This window comes from Rattus norvegicus, chromosome 3 (genome assembly GCF_036323735.1).
Source record: "Rattus norvegicus strain BN/NHsdMcwi chromosome 3, GRCr8, whole genome shotgun sequence".
NCBI classification, from domain to species: Eukaryota; Metazoa; Chordata; class Mammalia; order Rodentia; family Muridae; genus Rattus; species Rattus norvegicus.
In genome coordinates this window covers 25,835,990-25,859,627 of record NC_086021.1, presented here as the reverse complement: position 1 = coordinate 25,859,627, position 23,638 = coordinate 25,835,990, and the positions used below count along the sequence as shown (strand labels likewise).

General features: G+C 40.8%; 1 pseudogene; it reads left to right on the top strand.

Moving 5' to 3' along the window:
- The first annotated feature begins 875 nt into the window (after nt 1-875).
- Nucleotides 876-1,885, top strand: LOC134478877 (ubiquitin-like; annotated as a pseudogene).
- Nucleotides 1,886-23,638: the final 21,753 nt, after the last annotated feature.

The following is a 23,638-nucleotide window of genomic DNA, read 5'->3' as shown; positions in this document are numbered from 1 at the left end:
GACAAGGGAAAGGGGCGAGAGAAAGAAGAGAAAAGAATGAAGAGAAGAGAGAGCATGAGGGCAGAAGAAGTCTGCCTTTCATTTGGAATATGACATAACTACTCCCACGTGGAGTTGGGATTTGGACCAGAGGAATACTGGGAATGTAGGGCTGTTGCCATGTCAACAGTTACCAAGTGGTGTCGCTGTTCAAGGCAATTCCTGATACCAACAATACTGCTGTTATAATTCGACATATTTCAAAAAGTAGTTCACAAAAAAACAAAGTCTATATACACAGGGAATTTTTCTTTCATCATTAGCTGTTACTCGTTCTGCCACATGACCATTATATTTATGGAGATGAAAGTAAATATTATCTCATAAGGAAAATTACTGACTTAGGATAACCAGAGATTGTTAATAAGGATTATTATAATCCAACTATTAGGATAACACTACTTTATAATAATATTACTTCTAATAATCCCCCTGGTGTTCCAAAATATGATAGTACAGGTCCTAAAACTGCCACCCATTCCTACTTGTCTCAAGCTCTGGCTGAATCTTTCGTGCACTGTGACAGCCAATTCTGTGAACAACTGACTCATAAAAGGCCAGTGAAAGAAGAACACAGACTGGAAACAATTTTAAAAAAAGTCTATTCAGTCCCAAATCAAAGGACACCTGCCTGTTAAGATAAAGGACAGAGCAAGCAGTGAAGATCCAGGTAAATATATTTAAAATGCAAATTATACCAGCCCTCAACAAACACCAAGAAGTCAACAAAATGATCTAAGTATTAAAAAGAAAAAAACAAACAAACAAACAAAAAACCACAAAAACCCCAAACCACTTTTTCTCTTCAACAAGGTGGCCAAGTAGCAGATGCCAACATGCAGATCTTCATGAAGACTCTAATGGGCAAGACCATTACTTTTGAGATCGAGCCCAGTGACACCATCAATAATGATCCAAGACAAGGAAGGCATCCCACCGACCAGCAGAGCTGATATTCGCTGGCAAACAGTTGGAGGATGGCCACACACTGTCCAACTACAACATCCAGAAAGAGTCCACCTTGTACCTGGTGCTGCGTCTGCACAGTGGCATCATCGAGTCATCCCTTTGTCACCTTGTCCAGAATTACAATTGTGACAAGATGATCTGCCACAAGTGCTACTCATGCCTGCACACAGTGTAGTCAACTGTTACAAGAAGTTCGGTCACTCCAACAACCTGAGCCCCAAAGAAGCTCAAATAAAGCTGGGCCCATACCTGGCCTGTGACCCTGTGACCAAATAAAATCCATTGACTGGGGCAAAAAAGAGAGAGAGAGAGAAAGAGAGAGAGAGAGAGAGAGAGAGAGAGAGAGAGAGAGAGAGAGAGAGAGAGAATGACAAAGAAAAATATCAAGCTGGGCACAGGACTTAAACGCTAGCATTCAGAGACAGAGGGCAGGCACATCTCTGTAAGTCTGAAGGCAGCCTGGTCTACAAAGTGAGTTCCAGGACAGCCAGGGCTATACAGAAAACCCTGACTCTAAAACAAAACAAAATTCTGACAATTAGCTTTCCTGTGTAAAACCATTATGACTCTTTAGCATATCCAACAAAAATTCATGTATTGGTGGCAAACCCACATTTGGAAAACAGCTGTGTAAGAAATATAGTAAGACACACATTTAAACAACTAACATTATTGGATTTTGTACTAAAAACTGAGATCTTATGAGTAAACTGTAGTGGTTTGGCTTGATGCTGCTTGTATATTATTGTTCATATTGGTTCCTCAAGAGGAGTTGACCCCACCCCACAAGCAGAGCATCATGTACTTAGGTGATGCTATGTGAACCTTCTCTCCACTTTAATAGGTCAATAAAAGGTTAGAGCCTATGATTGCGTAGTGGATAGGAAAGGTGGGACTGGAGGCTCAGGAGTGGGTGCCAGGTAGAAGGAGAAAAAGAGAGAAGGAAGAGGAGAGAAGGAAGCCACTATGCACCAGAATCATGTGGCTGGGAGAAACCAGAAGTAATAAGGAGTCTTAGAATTGGGAAATAAGTTAGTATTGTATTAGATATGCCCAATCTAGGCATATAACTTATAATTAAAAAATTTGGATTGTGTGTCTTTTACATGGGTTGTTAGGGTTGGAAACTTTAGTAACAAATTGACAAACCCATGTCTGGCTTAGAACCGAAGTAACCCGATACAGAAATCCACCCCCATCCACTCAATATTAACAACTAGAGCTTCACTCTAAAGCTGCTTCAGGGTGGAAATTAAGCATGAGTCTAAAGGGTGTACAGAGAGCTAACTGAGAGGCTCCCTGCCCAAGCCCCAAGCAAACCGAGGCAACCAGAGGTAGCACACCAGCCCTGAGTTTGGACACAAGGTGGCGCCAATGCCACAACATAGTTGGGGTTCCCTGAGTCTGAGAGAAAAAAAAAAGGACAGGAAGTCAAGGTTGCCTGAGATGAGGCCTTCACAACTGAAAATTAGCAACTGAAAACACAGCAGGTATCTTTCCAAAGCTTTCTCACAGATAACAATGGGCTGACCTAGGCATCTCTCTCCCAAGTCAACCTTCCCGTGCACACTTAGATTTCCAACATCCCTCCACTTCTAAACAGGGCACAGGACACAGGTAGCAAGACCAGCTCTCTCAACTGCTTACACTGCAGGCTGTGTAAGATCAATACACAGGCTGAAGGCTATACAGGACAGTAAAAGACAAAAGCCAAGGTTCTTTGTACAGTCAGCCCCTCCCTACTAGTGAAAGAATCTGAAAGGAGCTTTATGTCCTAAATCAAACACCAGAAGGAAACAAAGATAAAAGAAACTTCAGACCAAACATAAGAATTAAAATAGTACCACTGCACTCTTTTCCTCCTTCGCTTTTTCCCACATAAGGTGCTATAGAGAATTGAGGAGTTTCTTAAGTAGTGAATATAAAAAGCAGTGATTTTGTTTTTAACATTCTTAGCTTCTCAGAGTATATATGACCAAAGTCTAAGAAATTAAATTTGCCAAGGTAAGTTGAAGAAAATGTTTGCATTTTCTACAGGCTAACTCTAAAAGCTGTACCAGGATCCACTCTGACATAACAATTTACCAGCAAAACTTGTAATTATAAACAGTATGATCTGCTCTCGTTAAGCAAATATCTTGATTGATTAGTACTTAACTTTAACTCAACGAATAAATAAAATAGTTTGATTCAGTCATCACAGAGACAACAACAGTACAATTATACAGTAATGAAAATGTAGCTCTACCTTATGTCTATATAACAAGGAACTATAGTAAGGACTAAAGAGGGCTAATATTGCACCTTCCTTAAGAGGCATGGACCTGGGCTGGAGTGATAGCTCAGTGGATAAGAGGTCCTGAGTTCAATTCCCAACAACCACACGGTGGCTCACAACCATCTGTAATGGGATCTGATGTCCTATCCTGATGTGTCTGAAGACAGCTACAGTGTACTCATGTTAATTAATTAATTAGCCATGGACCCAGAGAAACAAGGTGAAATCATATAAACCAGTATGAAGACAACCAGGCAATCAAGCACAGTGATATATGAAGAGATCTTAAATGACAAATATGTATCAGTCAACTGCACGGGTTAAAAAAAAATGACACTGACATACATATTGACAGCAACTTGCTGTCAATTGGGGGCAAACATACACAACTATGACCATCAAGAAGACTCAAAATTAAGAAAAACTTGGGTAGTAATACTCAATAAAGAAAGACAAGTGCTAAAATGATCAGAAAGGAATAAGTCTAGATTGGGTAAATGAAAAGTCAGAAAGAAATTATTTGGTATAAAAAAAGGAAAATAAAATTAATTAAATAAGTAAATAATTGGGGGCCAGAAACAGATGGAACAATCTCACTGGGCAAAAAAAAGTAGGTGAATAGGTGTCTTACAGTTTTATTGCTGTGAAGAGGCGCTGTTACTGAGTCAACTTTGATAAGGAAAACTGACATTGGGCTGGCTTACACTCTCAGGAGTTTAGTCCATTATCGCCATGGTGGGAAGCATGGCAGCATTCAGGGAGGCATCGTGCTGGAGAAGGAGCTGAGAGTTCTACATCTTCATCTGAAGGCAGGAGCAGAAGACTGTGTCGACACTGGTCATAGCTTGAATATAAAGACCTCACAGCCCACTTTCCCAGTGACCCACTTCCTCCAACATGGCCACACATACTCCAACAAGCCCCCACCTCCTAATAGTGCCACTCCTTATACGACAAGCATTCAAGCATATGAGCCTATGGTGGTCATTCCTATTCAAATCTTCACAGCAGATAAGTCTTCAGACAGGGAGTTCATAGCTAAAACTATATAAAAATTAAAATTTCCAGATATCTTCACCAACCCATAAGACAAACTACTCATTCATTCCAGAGACTAGACCCAGGAAGAGTAGATAGAGCTGGTAGAAGAGGCAACCAATACAAAGGGGTAATTTGGTGATACCCTTTCTAGACTGACAATTATGGCCCTTTCCTGACCTTCTTTGACAAATCCAAAAATGTTCTCTGCTATGTATGTACCCTTTCTCAAGCAAGAAAAAACAGATCTTTCTCTAGGAAATCACAAGCATGCACCCCAAAGGACCTCAGGGGCAACCCTAATCCTGAGTTCCTGCATGAAGACCCTGAGAGATGAAGTGAAGCCTGGGATACTTGTACAGACTCCAAGGTGTTGGAAGCGCCAAAGCTGTGATTTCTGCCAGGGAGAGTTGCTTACATGGGATAGAACCAGCCTGGAAGAGATATATTTTACAGGCAGAAAGATGGAGGGATGGTGCCATCTAAGCCTCCGATATCAGATATTAAGCTACAGCCCTGGTTCTCAACCTTCCTAATGCTGCGACCCTTCAATACAATTCCTTGTGTTGTGGTGAACCCAACCATAAAATTATCTTTGTTGCTACTTCATAACTGTAATTTTGCTACTGTCATGAATCATAATGTAAATATATGTTTACAGATGGTCTTAGGAAGCCCCTGTAAATAGGTCATGACCCACAGGTGGGACGTCTGACCTAGGGGACTTGATGTTTACATGCTGCCTTATCAGTCTTGCTTGGTCCAGCGTTTTCTTTTTTTTTTTTTTTTTTTTTTTTTTTCCGGAGCTGGGGACCGAACCCAGGGCCTTGCGCTCACTAGGCAAGCGCTCTACCGCTGAGCTAAATCCCCAACCCTGGTCCAGCGTTTTCTGACTATGCCCCCATTCCTCCTTTTAGGAAATAGTAATACATATCTTTTCCATTGTATGTTGAAATTAATTCACTTTTCGAATTCACAGGGTTTTATCGAGACTGTGGGAGACCATGGGGACTTCTAAAGTAGGATTAAATATACTTCGTATTATAACAATGGCCTTTGGAGCCTGGGAGGGAAATGTGGTGGTTTGAATGAGAATATCTCCCATAGGCTCAAATGTCTGAACCCTGGAGATGACTTTACAGGCTATACCTTTCTAGGGGCTAGCTCTGAGGCTAGTATATATTGACTAGCCCCAATTCCTGTTCACTCTCTCTGCTTCATATTTGGGGTTTAACATGTGATCTCTCAGCGCCCTGCCATGATGGTCTCATGGAAGCCCAACCAAAATAAACTCTTCCATAAACTGACTTGGTCATGGTATTTCATTATAGCAACAGAAAAGCAAATAAGTCAGGCTATAAGTAACTGAAGATTAAAACATTTTTTTCTTAATCTTAAAAAGGTCATGATAAAATTGGGCACAAAACCAGTAAAAAGCACTCAACATCTCTAACCATTAATATAGATAGCAATTCCTCTAAATATTGCAGTGTCCCATCCTCCTGCTTAACAGAACAAACGGTTCCTCCAGCTTCTGGAACAAGGCAGCCAAGTGCTCATCCTACAACCAAGAAAAGACATTCCAATAAACAGCAGGTACAGCTCCCTGCCACAAAAATAACTTTAAAATCCCAACACACTTACAGATACAATTTCATGTTTTTTACACTGTTTTGATTAGTTTGCTTTTTTTTCTCCATCTTTATTAACTTGGGTATTTCTTATTTACATTTCAATTGTTATTCCCTTTCCCGGTTTCCAGGACAAAATCCCCCCTAACCCCTCCCCCTCACCTTCTATATGGGTGTTCCCCTCCCCATCCTCCCCCCCATTACAACCCTCCCCCAAACAATTACATTCACTGGGGATTCAGCCTTGGCAGGACCAAGGGCTTCCCCTTCCACTGGTGCTCTTACTAGACTATTCATTGCTACCTATGCAGTTGGAGCACAGGGTCAGTCCATGTATATATACTCTTTGGGTACTGGCCTAGTCCCTGAAAGCTCTGGCTGGTTGGCATTGTTGTTCATATGGGATCTCAAGCCGCTTCAAGCTTTTTAAGTCTTTTCTAAGATTCCTTCAATGGGGATCCATTCTCAGTTCAGCGGTTTGCCGCTGGCATTCGCCTACATATTTGCTGTATTCTGGGTGTGTCTCTCAGCAGAGATCTACATCTGGTTCCTGTTGGCCTGCACTTCTTTGCTTCATCTATGTGGGGCAGTCTCTGAATGGGTTTTCCTTCTGCCTCTGTTCTAAACTTTGCCTCCCTATCCCGTCCCAAGGGTATTCTTATTTCCCTTTTAAGAAGGAGTGATGCATTCGTATTTTGGTCATCCTCCTTGGGTTTCATGTGTTCTGTGCATCTAGGGTAATTCGAACATTTGGGTTAATATCCACTTATCAATGAGTGCATACCATGTGTGTTTTTCTGTGATTGGGTTACCTCACTCAGGATGATAGTTTCCAGTTCCATCCATTTGCCTATGAATTTCATAAAGTCATTGTTTTTGATAGCTGAGTAGTATTCCAGTGTGTAGATGTACCACGTTTTTTTTATCCATTCCTCTGTTGAAGGGCATCTGGGTTCTTTCCAGCTTCTGGCTATTATAAAATAAGACTGCTTTAAACAGAGTGGAGCATGTGTCTTTGTTATATGTTAGGGTATCTTTTGGGTATCTGCCCAAGAGAGGTATAGCTGGGTCCACAGGTAGTTCAATATCTAATTTTCTGAGGAACGTCCAGACTGATTTCCAGAATGGTTGTACCAGTCTGCAATCCCACCGACAATGGAGGAGTGTTCCTCTTTCTCCACATTCTCGCCAGCATCTGCTGTCACCTGAGTTTTTGATCTTAGCCAGTCACTGGTGTGAGTTGGAATCTCAGGGTTGTTTTGATTTGCATTTCCCTTGTGACTAAAGATGTAAAGATGTTGAACACTTCTTTAGGTGTTTCTCAGTCATTCGGCATTCCTCAGTTGTGAATTCTTTGTTTGGCTCTGAGCCCTATTTTTTAATATGGTTATTTGTCTCCCTGCAGTCTAATTTCATGAGTTCTTTGTATATTTTGGATATAAGCCCTCTATTGGTTGTAGGATTAGTAAAGATCTTTTCCCTATCTGTTGGTTGCCATTTTGTCCTTACAACTGTGTCCTTTGCCTTATAGAAGCTTTGCAGATTTATGAGATCCCATTTGTCGATTCTTGATCTTAGAGCATAAGCTATTGGTGTTTTGTTCAGGAAATTTTCTCCAGTGCCCATGTGTTCGAGGTTTTCCCCCACTTCCTCTTCTATAAGTTTGAGTGTATCTGGTTTGATGTGGAGGTCCTTGATCCACTTGGACTTAAGCAAGCTTTGTACAGGGTGATAAGAATGGATAGATCTGCATTCTTCTACATGCTTACCTCCATTTGAACCACCACCATTTTCTGAAAATGCTATCTTTTTTCCTTGGCTCCTTTGTCAAACATTAAGTGACCATAGGTGTGTGGGTTCATTTCTGGGTCTTCAATTCTATTCCACTGGTCTATCTGTCTGTCTCTATACCAATACCATACAGTTTTTATCACTATTGCTCTGTAATACTGCTTGAGTTCAGGGATAGTGATTTCCCCAGAAGTCTTTTTATTGTTGAGGATAGTTTTAGCTACCCTGGGCTTTTTTGTTATTCCGGATGAATTTGCAAGTTGTTCTGTCTAACTCTATGAAGAATTGGCTTGGAATTTTGATGGGGATTGCACTGAATCTGAAGCAGTCATTAAAAGTCTTCCAACCAAAAAGAGCCCAGGTCCAGATTGGTTTAGTGCAGAATTCTATCAGACCTTCATAGAAGACCTCATACCAATACTATCCAAACTATTCCATGAAATTGAAACAGGTGGAGCACTACCGAATTCCTTCTATGAAGCCACAATTACTCTTATTCCTAAACCATACAAAGACCCAACAAAGAAAGAGAACTTCAGACCAATTTCCCTTATGAATATCAACACAAAATACTCAGTAAAATTCTTGCAAACCGAATCCAGGAGCATATCAAAACAATCATCCATCACGACCAAGTAGGCTTCATTACAGGGATGCAGGGATGGTTTAACACACGGAAAACCATCGACATACTCCACTATATAAACAAACTGAAAGATAAAAACCACATGATCATTTCATTAGAGGCTGAGAAAGCCTTTGAAAAACTACAACACCCCTTCGTGATAAAGTTCCTGGAAGAACAGGAATTCAAGGCCCATACCTAAAGATAGTAAAAGCCATATACAGCAAACCAGTAGCTAGCATTAAACTAAATGGAGAGAAACTTGAAGCAATCCCACTAAAATCGGGGACTAGACAAGGCTGCCCACTCTCTCCCTACTTATTCAATATGGTTCTTGAAGTTCTAGCCAGAGCAATCAGACAACAAAAGGAGATCAAAGGAATACAGTTTGGAAAGGAAGAAGTCAAAATATCACGATTTGCAGACAATATGATTGTATAGTTCAGTGATCCCAAAAATTGCACCAGAGAACTACTAAACCTGATAAACACCTTCAGCAAAGTGGCTGGGTATAAAATTAACTCAAACAAATCAGTAGCCTTCCTCTACACAAAAGAGAAAGAAGCAGAGATAGAAATTAGGGAAATGACACCCTTCATAGTAGTCCAAAATAATAAAAAATACCTCGGTGTGACTCTAACCAAGCAAGAGAAAGACCTGTATGATAAGAACTTCAAGCCTCTGAAGAAAGAAATTGAAGAAGATCTCAGAAGATGGAAAGATTTCCCAAACTCATGGATTGGCAGGATTAATATAGTAAAGATTAGTTTGCCTTTAAAGTCAAGCTATAGGTGACAACTAGTGGTATACTTTGTCCAAACTGCAAACAACTTACTTTTACTGATTAGTAAATTTTATATGTTCCTTGTATTTTTCAAAAATTAGAAACATAAAAAGAAAATGCTTTGCTATATACAGATGATTAACTAATAACACTATGTACTAGATACTTATATGTTTTTCCTAATTCTCAGTATTACTAGCAATGCTGAGCTAAACAAAAATATATTGAATTGTTCTGTGCAAGAATATCTACTTCCTCTGAACAAAATTTTTGAGAGTAAAATTAACTTTAAAGGTTAGAATTTTTGAGCAGTGGAAATATATTCCACCTGAAGCCATATTGTAAACTAAAATGAACAAAAATTATCTGGCTATGTAAATATCTTTATTCATTAAAACAGCCTTTTTCCCAGCCATGATTTTCGGATTTCCTCCTCCAACAACACTGCCTCATGGTAGGCGGAGATTCTGTATGGAGAGAAAAAAAATCAGTTTTATACCATAACGTACTCTTCATTGATATTCTATCAAGGGAAATGGGAAACTTGAAAACTCAAATGTCCAATTAACGAAAGACAGAAGTATAATCCCAAGTAAGCCTTATGAAATGTGTTATTTTCAGGTTGCTTTATCAGTGCAGTCTGTCCAGAGAACATCCTCCCTACACTTTTAGTCTCATATTTAAACACTTTCCAACTTTCTACTTGTAATCGGGGTCAATGGGGAATCTATGCCCTCCTGAATAACACTTAATATCCACTTTGCATCAAACATCAATAAATCCAACTGTCACATACTTGTTACCATTAATTAGTTAAACAATCTACTAAAATATTCCCTTCATCATCTGACCTAAAATGACTCTTAAACTGTGTCATAGAAGCCACTCAAGAAAACACACATACTATAACACATCTGCCAAACAAAATGCACCCCCAAGAAATTCATTAAAAGATCTACATAAGGGACTTCTTAGTGTGATAACAAATTTAATACATGAGGTTGAAACGAAATACATAAAGGAGTATTACTTACTGCAGACCCATGCCAAGATGTGCTCTTGAGAAATGATTACATGCAAGAGATCAGGGGTAAGAAGGTGTGTGGGGGGGTGAGGGCCTGGAGACTGGGTAGAAGCAGGCAGACAAGAGCAGAGCCATGAGGGCAGAGAAGGGAAGACAAGGTCAGAGGACAGAAAACACTGGCATTCTTAATGCAACACTTAACTGTACTATACAACACCAAGATTATCAGATCCTGGCATGTCTCAAGCTCCCAGCTTAGGGACTAACTAGTCAGCTAGTTAAGTCATTGTTGGATCAAAAGAGGCACAAAATTAAATTTTTCTAGGTACAAGTTAGGCCACCACTGCATTAACTTTCACAAATTAATGCAACATTTACATTTATTTCTGTAATTCTCTAAGATTATATCAAAGACTATTATATGAAGCCTTCACTATCAAAGTCAAACTAGCTTTGGTAAGATTTATAAGAATCTTTAACACTTAAAACATATTTTATCCACACACATGACTCCTACTTTTTGAAATGCCTTTTGATTTGGTTTCTCTTCCTGGCATTTGTATTAACGACATATTATATACATGAAAAACGGCTAAAGACACACGTTGTCAGCTAAGTCCTAGGAGTGAGAAAGAAAATTAAATGTTTTAGGGGCATATGTAAAAGGCCCTGAGAATAAATTACTAATTCTGTGGACTTTGCTCTTAAATTTGCTCTGGGCGGGTACCAGGGTGTTCCATGGTGTGTTCCTTATCAAGCCCAGAATTGCCAGATGTATCTCATAAATTCTCCTTAAGAGGCTTATTTGCTAGTCTTCATCCCTTAAGAGCCAACAAAATTCCTATTGCATAATGACTGGTTCAAAGAAACTCTGAATCTATACACATACTTTTAACAGCAAATGACTTGAACATTCTGCTTATGTGTATGTGGCAGTCATTAAATGTAACAACATGTAGTCATATGCATGAGAATGTCCTCATAGGCTCTGATATTTAGACACCTAGCTGGTGGTGCTGTTTGGAAGGGATTAAGAGGTATGGCCTTGCTGCAAGAAACATGTCCCAGGAGGGAAGCTTTGAGAGGTAAAGATTGTTGTATATCCAGTCTGCTCTCTCTGCTTCTGCTCACCACCATGCTTCCCATCAAGATGTCTATTAAACTATAAACAAAGTTACTTTCTCATGGGAAAAGCAACAGGAAGGTCTCTTCCTCAGGTTTGCAGCTTACTTGGCAGAGCACCAGGATTCTCTGCTTGAGAAAGTCTGCTTCCTTGGTCTCAGTTTGCTTAGAATGACAAACACCCTAGGTTGCCTGCAAGCCGGCAAGCTGGGAACAGTGTCCTCATGACATTTCTCTACAAATAATAAAATATATCTTCAAACTTAAAGTCAGGTATGGTGTATTACACCTTTAATTTCAGTGTCTGGGAGGTACAATGAGGAGAATCAGAAGTTCAAGGCTAGCCCCATGTATATAATGAGCTCAGGACAAGCCTCAACTTCAGAACCCTAGTCTCAGTTCTTAAAAAAATGAATAAGTAAAAGAAAAATAAGTGAGAAATAAAAAATAATAACAATTCATTTGATTATTCATTTAAGAGCACGGTATGCTCACCAAAGTTTCTGCTGTGAAAAGCCAGTGAGAAAATCCTTATTGATGGTGTAACAAGGAGGGTATCAAGTCTGACACTGAGAAAGATGCTAAGGCTATGGATATTCATCAGGGGTGCAGCACTGGCCTGTCATTGAAGAGGCTGTGGGTTTGGTGTCAATAATTAAGGAAAAATGCAAAACCAAGCAAGCCCCACAAGAAACTAAAACTATGTTTTCTATAAAAAATTGTCCCAAGGCAAAGTCACTTCCCAGGTAGTGGAAATTAGTGAAATAAATATCTGAAGAGAACAAAATTTACAAATACCTGCTACTTCCCCCAATGGGATTCTTTCCTCTCTGAGAATAATCTGTCAACTCCAGAGGAGTCGCTGAAGAGCAGCCATAATTTTGACAAACACCACACGAAAGGAATGAGAACTGGAGTTGAAGAATCTTCCAAAAATACTGATCTCTATATTACCAAAAAGAACTGAGGCTGGAGAGATGTCTCAGTGGGTAAGAGCCCTGACTGCTCTTCCAGAGGTCCTGAGTTCAATTCCCAGCAACCACATGGTAGCTCAGATCAGCTCTGTAATGAGATCTGATGCCCTCTTCTGGTGTGTCTGAAGAGAGTGACAGTGTACTTACATACATAAGATAAATAAATTAATTTTAAAAAAAGAAATAAGAACAAACTAGAAGTAAACAAACCAAGTTTTCCGGAAATTAAACCCCCGACAACTTCTACTAAAAGGCCAAATACTAGGCAAGTGATACATTTCTCCACACTTGCATTGATACTCATTGCCCTAGTTAGGGTTATTATCACTGTGCTGAAACACTGAAGCAAGTTGCAGAGGAAAGAGTGTATTTGGCTTACACTTCCACTTGGTAATCCATCACTGAAGGAACTTGGGACAGGAACCCAAACATGGTAGCAACCTAGAAGCAGGAAGTGGTACAGTGGTCAACCAGTGGTGCTGCTTACTGGCTTCCTCAGCTTGCTTTCTTATACAGCCCAGGACCACCAGGTCAGGGGTGGCCACACCCACAACAGCCTGGGCCCTCCTGTATAAATCACTGAAATAACACCCTATAAGCTTGATAAATAAAAATAAAACCTGATCTTATGGGGAAGCATTTTCTTAATCGAGGTTCCCTCCTTTATGATGACTATAGCCTAGATTGAGCTGACATAAACATGGAGAGCATATTCATATGTACACGTTCATATTTCACTGAAACCAACAAGAATCTTGTTTCACATACTCAAATATTATCATGAAAATATATTAAATTGACATTAACTGTACATGTGATTGGGTAGCAAAGAGTGTTTCAGTCCAGCCAGGACTACATAATGTTGGGGTAGAAATCTCATTTCGCATCCAGACAAACCAAAACGGGACAACAAGGTTCCATGTGGAAATGTTTAATGAGAGAAGAGTAGAAGAGGAGAGGAGTTAAGACCGGCCATGAGCATGTGGAGGGAAGGGGGGAGGAGAATGGGGAGAGAAGGAACAAAGGGGGAGAGGGGAGGCAGGGCAAGAACAAGAAGCAAGAAAGGAAGAGAGTAAGAGAATGAGGAGGGGACAAGCATCCCCTTTTATAGTGCCAGGCATACCTGGCTGTTACCAAGTAACTGTGGGAGTGGAGCTTAGACAGAAAACTAACACATAGTGAGAACCTGTTTCCAAGAAAAAAAAACAAAAACAAAAACAAAAAACAAACAAGGAAAATGAACAAAAAAGTTTTTTCCAGGACTGAAGAGATGCTTCAGTAGAGAAGAGAATATAATACTCTTGCAGAGGATCAGAGTTTGGCCAAAGCAAACACATCTAGCAGCTCACAACCACCTTACTCAGCTCCAAGAGCTCAGACACACTCTCTGGATGCCAGCACCTTCATTCCCATGTGTGCATACCCACCATCACCACCAAGCTGCTACTACATACACATGCATATTATTAAAATAAAATAAAACATTTTTAATAGAAAAAATTCTGAAAATTCAGATTCAAACTCTGAACATATAGATCACAAATTCTCTCCTAAAAGTAGTATAGGAAAAAACTCCAGCATTTGGACCTCATTGATAGCAACAAGAACCATGTAGTATGTGGACAATTACTACAAATCATTCATAGGATTATACTCTATGAGGTGTCATGGTATAAAAGCATAAATTTCTGCTAATCCATAACGATCACCAGAAAAGAAATAGTTTATCGATGTCTCTGTGGTCTTATCTATAGAGAGGTTCCCCACTCCACAATACTTGTCTGTTTATTTAAATAAGACTTTGTCTAAAGGGAAGAGGGCAATGGATTAGGATACAAATAACATGATGAGGCATAGTTCAAAAAATGAGGTTTTTCTTCCTGTTCCAAGCAACTTTTGCAATTACAATGTGTCCTCTTTACTACGCTGACTCATTAGGAAGCAATGGTTCTGTATTGACAAGTCGTCAATTATAAAGCTAGACTTGTAGGCAAAAACCACCTTGTTTGAGGTGATTGGGTTTCCAAAGCTAATTGTATGGTGTTTGCTCATCTCAGGTGAGCATCAGTGAGAAACAGTGTCTAAAATACAAGGTACAAAATAAATCAGCGCACAAGTTCTCTGTATTCTGCAGCATTAACAGAGAAACTATCAATGATGATGTCAAACACTTAAGCTTAAAAGTAAATTAGACATGAACTCATAAATCTACAACACATTATGCCCATCATTTGGGGAATGTCCTCAAAACACTTTAGTGATTTATCACAGGATTCTATCCTGCCAGTGCAGAGCAAAAAGCATATTGGAACAGACTTAGAATCCCTCTGAAAACTATACAAAACATAAAGTCACTTAAAGCCACCATCCAACCGCTACAGAGAGACACAATGGAAAGGATTTACTAATGAAAGACCTCAGCTCAGATCTTAGTCAAAGGACTGCCACCTTAGCTATTATACAGGGTATATTCAAGAGCAGTGAGCCTCAGATCTCTTCACCTATTAACAAGAAATGTGACTGACTAGTGATCAGAAAATCCCCATGTGGGGCCATATGTGGATATTAGGTAGTGATGTGACCAGAGTAAAGAGAACTGAACGTAAATATGTCAAGCAAGGAGGGTTCCATTGTTTAATCCTGTCTTTAGCAGCCTTTTTCTTATTTAAGTTTTAGATTTAAGTTCTGAATAGAGTCTCCTCAAGGTTTAAAAGTAAAAGAGTTTTGAACAGATGAGACTGATTTAAACTAGTCAGCTAAAAATAGTGTAAAATTCCTCAGTGTAGGGTTGCGTGAGTCCCATGTCCACTCTGCCACAGGGCAAGGCTGCAATAGGCGGGATGTGGGAGATGACTGCACTTACCCCATCGACCAGTGGTTGTATGGGCAGTCAAGGGACACTGCTCTGGGGATGATGAAATGAGTCTGAGGCACAGGACCACTGGAGCTGCCTGAGGGATTGGGGAGGTTCCTTGGGCCTGCAACAAGGCAGGGGCTGTCTGGTTCTTATGTTCTTAGGCATCCAGGTGCCCCTGAATGCCACAGAAGAGTTGAGAATGGAGTTGGGGCCCATGGAACTGGATCTAGTCCCGGGCTGAAGGGGAAAGAAGGGGGCCTCTAGCTGGTCCTTTGAGGAGAGGTTTTGGGTTGGTGAGGGGGTCTTGGTTTGGCTTGGTTGTGGTGGTTGCTGTGGCTGGGAGAGCAGGGAGGCCTTCTGCAGGAGATTAGGTGCTGGCTCTGTAGTCTAAGGCCTTCTCTGTGGCTCACCATGGCGAATCCCAATAAAATGAGGCAGTCCATGGTTTTACGATATTCATCGGCATGGTGAAAAGTGAATGATTAAAACCGTACCCCACTTCTTAGGGTGGACTTGCGATTAAGTACCTTTTGAAGGGTGAAATATCTAGGAAGGAAAGGTTATTGGCTAAGCCTCCAGGCCTTTGGTACCTCATTAAAATGGAGATCTGTCTTGAGTCTATGAGACTGAAAGATCCCACGTAGAGAGACCCTTATTCAAGTCTTGGGAAATCGCGGACCCCAGACACAGAGAGACCATTTTGGATGTAATAAGCAAAGGTGAGGTTTATTACGGAGACCTATTATAGAGATCTCCAGGCCGACACGTATCCCGCGCAGGAGACAGAGGTGTCGGCCCCGAGAGGCTGGGAAAAAGAGTATTTAAAGGCAGAGGCTGTGAGCACCAGGGGATGGGGGATGTCAAAGGGGAATGCACCGCAAGTTACAGGATTGTTTTATGGCTCCAGGAGATAAGGGGACGCCAGAAGGTTTTATGGCCCCCTGGTTCTTGGAACAGAGCTACTAAATCAGGAGAAGGGTAGGGTCTTTAGGTCCTCATTATTTTTAAAAGTTTGTCAAAATTGATGGAGCATTTGTATTTGAAACACCTCTGGTTAGGCTTGGGCTGCCCGGTTTCTTGGAGTGCTCTCGGCAGGACACAATGGCTGAAAAGCACAAGTAGGGGCTTATCAGGGTCTGGAGGGCATCTGGTTAAAGTATGGCCCTGAGTAAGCTGGGAGGATGTCTGTGGATGGTTTATGGGTCAGTCCTCGATAGCCTGAGCTGGTTTTTGCATTCCTTTTCTTTATCTTTATGGCCTGCTATTCCTGGCGGCAGGGCTTAGCCCTGAGTTTGTGGCTTTGGGGGCTAACTCTTTTAATTTTATATTTCTAAACCTAGAATTCGTATAATTTTCTTTTCAAGACCACAGGCCATGTCCTCTACCTGTGGAGGGACTTGAGGCATTACCCTTCTGTGACTGATGGCCATGAATCTATGGAGGGCTGTGGGCTTGTGATCTGCCTAGTTTCCCAGGGGTCAGGCGAAATGCCTACTGTCTCTTCAGTGTCACCAGGATTTCTAGCCTTAGTTCAACCAGGAACCAGGCTGTCTTTCATGGTACCACACAGTTCTTACTTCTTGTTTTCATATGACTCTATGAAAGTTGCCCAAAGTGCCTCAACCACTGAAAGGTGCTGTAGGCTAAAACTGTAAAGAAATATTAAGGCAAAAATATTAAATGTCAGCCAATCAGTGACTATAAAGCATAACTATGCCCTGTTCCATTCAACATACCAGAACAGTCAGCCAGCTGGCTTCCCTTCAATGGAAGGGGAATGATAGAGCAGCATGGATTTAGAATGTTTACAATAGGCTTCTTGACTTACAGGATTGCTAAAGCATGTGTCATTCTTGATGGGCACAGCAGTAGCAGCTCATTCTGGACTTCAATGTACATGTTAAGAGGCCTCTCACACCCCATCAAAAAACTTCCTTTTGTCTGCTTACGTGGGCATTGGTAAGCTTTACTTAATTTTGCTTATTTTTTGGTTTTTCTGACATAGGGTCTCTATAGCCAAGGATGGCCTAGAACTCAAAGTTATCCTACTGACTCAGACTGGGTCTTGGCATGCACTACCACATTTGATTCTTAATTTTAATATTTGTCAGAGGAACTATCATCATTAGGAACAATCAGGTTTTGCAAAAGTGGCATTTCACATATTTACTAAGAAAATTACTTATACAATAAATAATAAAGAGCTCATTTATCACACCGTGACAAAATGCTCCCAAATACAGCTAATGGCATTTGTAACTCCTAAAGATATGAAGTATTAATGAAAGAAACTGAAGCTTGCTTGCTCCCCATACCCCCGTAATTTCAACACTCAGAAGACTGAGGCTGAACAGTTATGGCTGGTTTGGGCTACCTAGGAGTGGTAATGGCAGTGTTGTGGGGAGGAGACATAGGAAGAACAAGCCAGGTACAGTAAGTCACACCTGTAATCCCAGAACACAGGAAGAAGCTAAGGCAAGAGGATTCTGAGTCCAAGCCAACAGAGGCTAGATAGCTATGTAGTTAGATCCTATCTCAAACAAACCAATAACCCAAACAAGTAAGTGCAATTGCCTTTGAGTGACCTTATTCAGTCTCATTGCTGTGGTCATATACAGATACAAAGTGCTACCTTACCCTCACTTAATAGTTACAAGAAATATTTGTTAACTAAAACAAATGTACAATGAGTTCACTATTGTGCCCATTTTAGTTGTATGACATAACACATAATGTGCCACAAATGTAGAGAAAGCAACCTGGGGCCACTCTTTGACAAGGCGAGATAAGCTGGGTTTGGGCCCACACATATCTCTCTTCTCAGTACCTTTCCCCCTTACCTTAGCCATCAGTTTCCTACTTAGGCAGTTACTTACAACTGAGGACCTTAAGGTATAGTGCAACCCAGGGACATTTGTATTTAAAGGGGCTTCTCCGTAAGAAATCAATGGGACAGTCTTTTAAATGAAGAGAGTTAGTGAAACTGGGATATCACATGCAAAAGAAGATGGACCATTAGCTTACACTATATATAAATATTAATTCATAATAGATTTTAAAATGGACTTAAACATAAGACCAAAACTACTGAACTCAAGAAAAAGAAAATAGGTAAATATTTTGACAGTGGATTTGCTAATGATTTCTTGGATATGATATGAACATATTCTCACAGCAAAGTAGATAAACTAGAAAATACTCAGACGTAATACTGTGAAAGCAGAAGGGGGTCCATGACAAGAATAAATCCCATGATTTTGTGTGCCAACTAAAACTCTTAATTAAACTTTTGGGGAGAAAAAGTAAAAACTGGAGCTGAAGAGATGGTTCAGCACTTGAGAACACTTGCTTCTCTTGCACAGGACTAAGGTTTAGTATCCAGCGCACACAAGGCAATTGGAACCATCTGTAACTCCAGTTTCAGGATATGCAACAATTTCTGGCCTCTACATGCATGCTGTAAACATACAAACGTAGTCAAGTATTCATATGTTGAATTAATAACTATCAGCACTCAAGTGCTGCCGCGGTGGAAGCAGCACACAATCACAATCCTCACCGCCCGCCAAAATGCTCTGGATTCGTGAATGAAACACACATATACACAGACACACACATACACACAGACTCACACACACACACACACACACACACACACACACACTCAGAGCCTTCTATTTAATATACTTTAAACATCGAAATGTCTGGACCCATCCAAACATCCCCGCAACTAAAACAGTCTCCCCTCCCATATGCTTTAATTATTTCTTACAAAAGCCTATATTCAATACTGGCAGCCACAGACCCAAGCCTGCAGCCCTCATGCGCCATGATCTCCAACTCTTACATGTTGTCAGTGTCTCTGTGTCTTTGTCTCCCTGTCCTACATTTCTCAGGCTAAGACCTTCTCTTTCCCTGGCAATGGTGATCCCCAAGCCCCGCCTCTGTCTCCCTGCCTAGCCATTGGCCACCAGCAACTTTATTACCAATCAGAGCCAACTGGGGGTGAGGACCCTCAGAGTCTTACAGGCAGACATGTGGTTCCCATGTGCTTTTGGGAGCCAAATGAACACAAATAGCATTACAACCAATCCACAACAGTCATAGACATTAAGAAAATAAATATTTAAGTTAAAACTGCATCAAATCACACAGCAATGAAAAGGCAACTTACAAAATGGAAGAAAGTATGTGAAATTATATTCAATTAGAAATAAAGATATAGGCTACTTAAAACTAATTTTATCATCACTGAAAAGGTAATCTAGCAGTTTTGATGTATGGATGGCCAATAAGCACAGGAAAATATGCTCCCAGTCACCAATCATACAAAAACACTAGGAGAGGCCTCCTCACACCCAAACGGATGGGTACTGGGGTTCAGGGTGTTGGGCATAATCTAAGTATTGAATCCAGTGTCATGTGTGCCCTAAGCAAGTGCTCTACCATTTAACTCTATCCTCAGCCCCTTTTTCCCTTGAGTCAGACTCTATGTAACCCAAATAGCCAGAATTCCTGATCCTCTTACTTTCATCGCCCAAGAGAGGAACTAGGCGAGAGGATATAATGATGCTCCTACTGTGGGAAAAAGCATGGCAGAAATCGAAAGCATTACTACAGCACTACATTATCTATGTCCACTTCTGAGTATAGACCAAAACTCAAAGTAGATGTGGCCCTTGGTGAAAATGGGTTGAGTTGCTTCCAGGGGTCTCTGGTCTGGCAGGAAATGGGCAGAGTGTTAACAGCTCTTACAAGGAAAGCGGGGGGGGGGGGTTGGGAGGACAATACAGGAGAGCTATCCAGGGTCCTGGGTCTCCTCTGCTACTGTGGCAGTGGCAGTGCCAGTGCCAGGGTGGCATTAGCAGCAGTAGGCTTTGCTGATGGCAGGAGGCTGTGCCAAGGTCCAGATGAAAGCTTCTGATGACAGCTTCTGGAGAGAAAGCTCTTTCCCAAGAGTTACAGCTCATTAAAACAGACACTCTCAGATTACTCTAGGCAACATAGCTTCTGTACTTTACTAAATGTGAATAGGAAATATACTTTTGGAGGAGTAGAGTGGGTTCCAAGGGAAGATGCTTGGATCCACTGGATCAGTTTGAGAAGCTAGTTCTGCTCTATTTGCATGGGGAAGGATTCCAGGTGTTTTTCCTACGTGACTAATAGTCCTGGTCTTCTCAGTGTGGTGTCCTGGTTACATGTTCTAGAGCAGGCAATGGCCTCATTCCTACCATTATCAATTCTGAGATTCATGGTGTTTGAGATCACTAAACCTTCTGAGCTCTTCTGTCTGATGTCATGGTCCACTTGCTCACAATGAAACATTTATCTGTACACCTGTATTCCCAACAGCAGCATTCATAGTAGCTAAAAGGCGAAAGCAATACCAAATATACATTGATATACAATCACAAAACAAAACATGCCACATACACACATGAAATATTATTTAGACTTAGGAAATTTAGGATGTACAACAGCATAGTCATGAAATCAAGATGCTAAGAAAAGCAGTCATTTGTAAAGGTAAACTGCTCTCCCATCCCACTCAGACCAGATACTTCAAGTATTTAGGAGATACTGAAAATAGGAGAGTGTGTTTTGGGACTGGGGTAATAACAGGAGAATCTTAGGTCAAGATGAAAGGGATTTACTGACAAATGGTAGTAATGTCTGTTGCACATTGTATTAATGTTACTGAACAACCCATGTAAAAATGGTTGGGACCAAAGAGATGGCTGAGCAGCCAAGGGCACTGGCTTCTCTCTCAGAGGACTATGGTGGGCTCCACTGCCAGCACCCACATGGTGATTCACAGCTGTCTTTAACTCTAGTACCAGGAGTACCCAATGCTGTCTTCTAGCATCTGTGGTTACCAGGCAAGAATGTGGTGTAGAGACACACAAGCAAGCAAAACTACCTTTACACATAAAACGATAACTAAAAAAGGATCATCAAAATGTTACATTTTTATGTTTTAAGCATTTTAGCACTTCACCACAGTTTTAAATGGTGTATTTAATGGCTTAAAGATAAAAATGTGGATCAGAGAATGGCCACTAAGAGAATACAGAGCACTCAGGAATGCTTAAATAAATGGAATACAAACCCAGAGGTCTAAGAGAATTTTGAGAGAGTCTGTACTGTTATGTTCTATCTTCCTTTCACATTTCCTATATCTTTAATAGGGTACAGAGTTGGGAACTATGAATTATATTTCCTAGGTGACTATCAAATCAAGAGTATGCATGTTGACTAAGTTCTAGCCAGCAACATATGAACCGAGGCCACAGTCAAAATGTCTGCCATTTCCTTCTTTATGTTTACCCTCCCTAGTACTGAGGATCAAATTCCTATATTCTTAAAGAAATTTGCTTAATTTAATATCAAGAATGTATGTGTAAAGGGTCAACATCTGGTGTTGAGCATTGTCTTATTTTGGCTCCCCAAAAAACCAGGCCTGAGGCTCCTGGAGTCCTTTAATTGCAAATAAAGAGTTGCCATATAAGCAATGGCTGGGTAGAAAGACAGAAAGAAAGGGCAAGGGATTGAGAGAGGGGAGAATGAAGAGAATCACCATGATCCATATTTAGAAGGATCAGATTTAAGAGCTGCAAGAGAGAAAGCAGCCTACAATATAGGTGGAAGGGAATAGGACCCTATAGGGAAAGTGGAGGCTTTCCCAGAAGGTAACAGAACAACAAAGATAAAACACAGATTTATATGAGTACACTGTCGCTGTCTTCAGACACACCAGAAGAGGGCATCAGATCCCATTACAGATGGTTGTGAGCCACCATGTGGTTGCTGGGAATTGAACTCAGGACCTCTGGAAGAGCAGTCAGTGCTCTTAACCGCTGAGCCATCTCTCCAGCTAAAACACAGATTTAAACATAGATCCCTCCTGGGGTACCAGAGGGAAATGTATGCTAGATGTCAGGAGGATTAGAAATGTCCAGCCATTGGGCATACTCGAGGTGTATCAAAATTAACTGGTGTGCGTGTATGTGTGTGTGTGTGTGTGTGTGTGTGTGTGTGTGTGTGTATGTGTGTGTGTGTATGTGCATGTGAACACTTGTGTGTTTCATTCAGAGAACTCTTGAGCAGTGCCATGCCTAACTATGGAGCCAAAGCAGAAAAATGGATTCAATGCTACAGTCTAGTACATTGAGGTCTCAAGTGAGGTTTGCATTAACCTGGATATGGGGGGTTCACAGCCCAGTCAGCCAATGCACAGTTTATTCAGTTTCAACTTCTTTTAAAAGCAAAGCAGGATAAAAGTTTCCCACAATTTATAGTTCTCACCAGCTGCTGCTTCCCTACCAATAGCATATTTTGGATTGAAGTGATGCAAACCTCTTTGCAAACTGAGAAACTTGTCAGCAGTCCAACTCTTCGATCTGTTAGATGTGCTGTTGTCTAATTAACCTATAAACAAAGCTACTTTCTCACGAGAGAATGATCATGAAGGCCACGTCCTCAGGTTTGCAGCTTACTTGTCAGTAAGAGTCACCAGAGTCCTCTGCTTAAGGAAGTGTGCCTCCCCGGTATCTCAGTATGCTGGGAGTGACCAAACCATCCTAGCGTGCCCTGCAGCTGGCAAGCTAGGAGCAGTCGCTTCCTGTTATTTCTCTACAGTAGACTAAAATAGTGTCAAATGAAATCCGTAGAGAATGGCTAAGCAGACAGAGTGACCCATGGTCCTGAATAGCCAGAGAAATGTTGCCCTCTGCAGATTAGCTGCCTATCTTTGGACGAGCACAGGCAAGAGAAAAGTCTCAGTATTTGCATCAGATCCAGTCTTTTCCAATCGCTTGTCCTGTGCCCTAGTGAACTTAAGAACACTTAATAATTTTAGTATTAGTAATTTATTCCACATTTCAGCTACATAATTGAGATTGTGCCAAAAGGGAAAAAAATGAAACAAAGTACATTCTTAGTAATCTTAGATGTAAGAATCATGGAGTTTAGAGAATTATACAACCCTTGTCCTATAACTAAACCTTCAAGAAGACCCTCTTGGAAGGGTGGGGGAGGGAATGGGGGCTTATGGACAGGAAACCGGGAAGGAAAATAACATGGCAATGTAAATAAAAAATATACCTAATAAAAAATTTAAAAAAACAAACAAAGAAGTTCCTCTTAAACCTTGAGTGTGATCAAACAAGACTAAGCCAGAAAGGAACATTCTGTTCACTTTTATGCTAGACTCAAGAACAATCATATACAATACACGCATTGATCACAGACATTTTTTGTCCTCTCCTGCACACATAGAAAGCCATGGGGCCAGAAACTCAGATAATAAACTTCAGTCCAAACACAAGAAGCAAATTAAAATAACAACAACAATAAAGAAACCTGGTTTGGTGGCACACACTTATGCTGGGGAGACAGAGACTCCATATCCTCCCTAGCCAGATGGCCAAGTCAACCTGTCCTAATGATGGCACCTGAAGAGTAAACCCCAAGGTTGTCCTCTGGCCTCCACACATGCAAGCTCACA